This window comes from Ictalurus punctatus, chromosome 25 (genome assembly GCF_001660625.3).
Source record: "Ictalurus punctatus breed USDA103 chromosome 25, Coco_2.0, whole genome shotgun sequence".
Lineage (NCBI taxonomy): Eukaryota > Metazoa > Chordata > Actinopteri > Siluriformes > Ictaluridae > Ictalurus > Ictalurus punctatus.
Window position 1 is genome coordinate 307,501 of NC_030440.2, and position 5,000 is coordinate 312,500.

The 5,000-nt window shown below is 56.0% G+C and overlaps 1 protein-coding gene across 1 annotated transcript in view; it reads left to right on the forward strand.

Moving 5' to 3' along the window:
- Positions 1-5,000, forward strand: part of enah (ENAH actin regulator) — a 51,993-nt gene that overhangs the window by 6,186 nt on the left and 40,807 nt on the right. The gene's annotated exons all lie outside the window — the stretch shown is intronic.

Consider the following 5,000-nt stretch of genomic DNA (forward strand, 5'->3'; position numbering starts at 1 on the left):
GTCCGTTCACACGATGCCACCAGAAATATTTCTCGTACTCCGTCTGGTCTTGTGAAGTCTTCAGAAGGACCGTTTCCCCATGGTCCAGTCGCGTTACTACACTTTCATTTGATACCTTTTTATGCTTGTGGCGGTTCAGACAATCTCCCTGAGGGACGTGTGGAACGGGCCACCTTTCAACAGCCACAAACTTCTCCACTGGCCAAAAGATCCTTGGCCCTTTTAGTTTCTTCAGACTTTCACTCACTGCCCCCCCCCCCCCCCCCCCCCCGCCCGTCCTCCCGCCACAGTCTCCTCCCCCACCCTTTATTTCTGCTCCCTTTCGCTCGTCCTGCCGGATCTCTTTCCAGTGTGAGTCTGGAACAGGTGGTCCCTGGGATCCCATCTGTGAAGAACAGCTGCCCTGTGTTCACTACCCCCAACACACACACACACACACACACACACACACACACACACACACACACACACACACACACACACCACCCAGGTCTTTATTCTGCACCCTGGCTTACATTACCTTTTGGTTAAGCGGAGGCTTTTGTGCCCAAGTGTGTTGTTTCACGCGCTATAAACACTAGTCCTGCTCTTTACGTCCAGCACTGTGGGTCATCTACCTCCTCCCTCCTCCCTCCTCACTCCTCCCTCCTCACTCCCTCCTCCTCCTCACTCCTCCCTCCCTCCTCCTCCTCACTCCTCCCTCCCTCCTCCCTCCCTCCTCCCTCCTCCCTCCTCCCTCCTCACTCCTCCCTCCTCACTCCTCCCTCCTCCCTCCTCACTCCTCCCTCCTCACTCCTCACTCCCTCCTCACTCCTCCCTCCCTCCTCACTCCTCCCTCCTCCCTCACTCCTCCCTCCTCCCTCCCTCCCTCCTCCTCCTCACTCCTCCCTCCCTCCTCCTCCTCACTCCTCCCTCCTCCCTCCTCACTCCTCCCTCCCTCCTCACTCCTCACTCCTCCCTCCCTCCTCCTCCTCACTCCTCCCTCCCTCCTCCTCCTCACTCCTCCCTCCCTCCTCCTCCTCACTCCTCCCTCCTTCCTCCTCCCTCACTCCTCTCTCCTCCCTCCTCCCTCCTTCCTCCTCCCTCACTCCTCTCTCCTCCCTCCCTCCTCCTCCTCACTCCTCCCTCCCTCCTCCTCCTCACTCCTCCCTCCTCCCTCCTCCTCACTCCTCCCTCCTTCCTCCTCCCTCACTCCTCTCTCCTCCCTCCCTCCTCCTCCTCACTCCTCCCTCCTCCTCACTCCTCACTCCTCACTGTTCCCTCCCTCCTCCTTCCTCCTCCTTCCTCCTCCCTCCCTCCCTCCTCCTCCTCACTCCTCCCTCCCTCCTCCTCCTCACTCCTCCCTCCTCCCTCCTCCCTCCTCACTCCTCCCTCCCTCCTCACTCCTCACTCCTCCCTCCCTCCTCACTCCTCACTCCTCCCTCCCTCCTCCTCCTCACTCCTCCCTCCCTCCTCCTCCTCACTCCTCCCTCCCTCCTCCTCCTCACTCCTCCCTCCTTCCTCCTCCCTCACTCCTCTCTCCTCCCTCCTCCCTCCTTCCTCCTCCCTCCTCCCTCCTTCCTCCTCCCTCACTCCTCTCTCCTCACTCCTCTCTCCTCCCTCTCCTCCCTCCTCTCTCTTTCCTCCTCACTCCTCCCTCCCTCCTCCTCCCTCCTCCTTCCCTCCTCCTCCCTCCTCCCTCCTCCTTCCCTCCTCCTCATTCCTCACTCCTCACTCCTCCCTCCTCCTTCCCTCCTCCTCATTCCTCACTCCTCCCTCCTCTCTCCTTCCTCCTCACTCCTCTCTCCTCCCTCCTTCCTCCTCCCTCCCTCCTCACTCCTTCCTCCTCCTTCCTCCTCACTCCTCTCTCCTCCCTCCTTCCTCCTCCCTCCCTCCTCACTCCTTCCTCCTTCCTCCTCCCTCCCTCCTCACTCCTTCCTCCTCCCTCCTCCCTTCCTCCTCCCTCCTCCCTCCCTCCTCACTCCTTCCTCCTCCTTCCTCCTCCTCCCTCCTCCCTCCTCACTCCTCACTGTTCCCTCCTTACTCCTCGGTCTAGTCTAGAATCTAAACAGACTAGCAGGCCGGATAGAGGCGTGGATTTAATTCTGTTCCATCAGTTGGTTAATTGTAATGTTTCGTGGTGGCGTTATGAAACGTGAGCGATGTAAGGAATCCCAAACGTTTATCGCGTGCAGCGGCTCTCTACTGTATGCTACTGTTACTCTTCAAGTTAATACACTCATAAACAATTCTTTATTCCATACTCCATACCCGCCCATACTCCATACCCGCCCATACTCCATACCCGCCCATACTCCATACCCGCCCATACTCCATACCCGCCCATACTCCATACCCGCTCATACTCCATACCCGCCCATACTCCATACCCGCCCATACTCCATACCCGCCCATACTCCATACCCGCCCATACTCCATACCCGCTCATACTCCATACCCGCCCATACTCCATACCCGCCCATACTCCATACCCGCTCATACCCGCCCATACTCCATACCCGCCCATACTCCATACCCGCCCATACTCCATACCCGCTCATACCCGTCCATACTCCATACCCGCCCATACTCCATACCCGCCCATACTCCATACCCGCCCATACTCCATACCCGCCCATACTCCATACCCGCCCATACTCCATACCCGCCCATACTCCATACCCGCTCATACTCCATACCCGCCCATACTCCATACCCGCCCATACTCCATACCCGCCCATACTCCATACCCGCCCATACTCCATACCCGCTCATACCCGCCCATACTCCATACCCGCCCATACTCCATACCCGCTCATACCCGCCCATACTCCATACCCGCCCATACTCCATACCCGCCCATACTCCATACCCACTAAACAGGTGAGTGTCAGTAAACACTATCATCGTCTCCCCTCTGAGACAAACAAAAACGCCAAAATGTAAACCTCTTAGACGTGTAGCACGTTGTTTTCATCAGCAATACAATAACGTTATTGTAAACACAATCCTTTCCCCCGTCGTCATGGTTATTCCTGACTGTAGTGTGATTATTGTGGTAGTGTGTGTTGTTGTGCTTTCTCAACAGCACTGCAGTGAAAGTCCTTTTCACCTCTTTTGGTTGATTGCATTCTAAACGCTCCTGTTCACCGCATGCTGCCTGATTACAGCGCCTTCAGAATGTTAACCAAGCTCAGTGCTCCTCTCCTCCCAGCCTGGGCTCTCGCGCTCTCTCTCTCTCTCTCTCTCGCTCTCTCTCGCTCTCTCTCTCTCTCTCTCTCTCTCTCTCGCTCTCTCTCGCTCTCTCTCGCTCTCTCTCTCTCTCTCTCTCTCTCTCTCGCTCTCTCTCGCTCTCTCGCGCTCGCTCGCTCGCTCTCTCTCGCTCTCTCGCTCTCTCTCTCGCTCGCTCTCGCTCGCTCTCGCTCGCTCTCTCTCGCTCTCTCGCTCGCTCGCTCTCGCTCGCTCTCGCTCGCTCTCTCTCGCTCTCTGTCTCTCTCTCGCTCTCTCGCTCTCTCTCTCGCTCTCTCTCTCGCTCTCTCTCTCGCTCTCTGTCGCTCTCTCGCTCTCTCTCTCGCTCTCTCTCTCGCTCTCTCTCTCGCTCTCTGTCTCTCTCTCTCGCTCTCTGTCTCGCTCTCTCTCGCTCTCTCTCGCTCTCTCGCTCTCTCTCTGTCTCTCTCTCTCGCGCTCTCTCTCTCTCTCTCGCTCTCTCTCTCTCGCTCTCTCTCTCTGTCTCTCTCTCTCTCGCTCTCTCTGTCTCTCTCTCTCGCGCTCTCTCTGTCTCTCTCTGTCGCTCTCTCTCTCGCTCTCTCTCTGTCTCTCTCTCTCGCTCTCTCTCGCTCTCTCTCTCTCGCTCTCTCTGTCTCTCTCTCTCGCTCTCTCTCTCGCTCTCTCTCTCGCTCTCTCTGTCTCTCTCTCTCGCTCTCTCTCTCGCTCTCTCTCGCGCTCTCTCGCTTTCTCTCGCTCTCTCTCTCTCTCGCACTCTCTCTCGCTCTCGCGCTTGCTCTCTCTCTCGCTGTGTGTGTGTGTGTGTGTGTGTGTGTGTGTGTGTGTGTGTGTGTGTGTGTGTGTGTGTGAGAGAGTATATGAGTAGTGTAAATCTTGTGTAAGGATGGTCAGGGTGTACTATACTGCATGGTCCTGGACTCCAGAAGCAGTGTCGAGTTTGTCAGTTGGTCTGAAACGCCCACGCGGAGCGGTTAGAGCTTCACTGTAGTGACCCGCATTGGCGGCTGGAGCAGAGGCCGGGTGTAAAGGTGTGTTTAGTAAACGTAGGACCTGTTCCACCGGGGACTCGTTCGAACCATCGCAAAGCCCTCGTGCGTGGAACACGAGTACAGCTCAAAGGTCTCGTTTACCAGCAGACAACAAGGAGATGAGAGTGCTCCGCTGTTTCGTGCGGTTGGAATTTTGCCGATTCAAGACGTTTTCTGTAAACAAACAAAACAAAAAGCACAAAAATGCAGCTAATATAAAAAAGTTCTGAATTAAAAACGCGCCACGTGACCGAAACGTTTGAAAAGCCGCAGAAGGCTGACATGACGTGCGTCCGGCGGAAATGACGTCCGACACGTGATCGCGGTCACTGGAGCGGGTTAAAGGCGGGGAGTAAACCCAGACGTTCTGTATGTTCAGTTTGTGTAGTCTCCTTCGCCGGGAGAACTTTAAGGCTGCACCGATTCACTTAAATACATCGTTTGGTGCGTGAAACTTTTTGTTTGTTTATTTATTTATTTAATTCCCCAGCAGGCTTCATAACAAACGAGTTGCTCGCAGTGAGACACGGCTTCAAATAAAAAAGCTCTTCCTTCTCGCCGTGCTCTGAGAACTGAGGTTGAAGGGGGTGAAAGAATGCAGCCTTGCCTGAGCTCTAATATGGAAAGCAGCTCATCAGATTCATCACTGTGGTGAACCTCACTCTCTCTCTCGCGCTCTCTCTCTCGCTCTCGCTCTCTCTCTCGCTCTCGCTCTCTCTCTCTCTCGCTCTGTCTCGCTCTGTCTCTCTCTCTCTCGCTCTCGCTCTC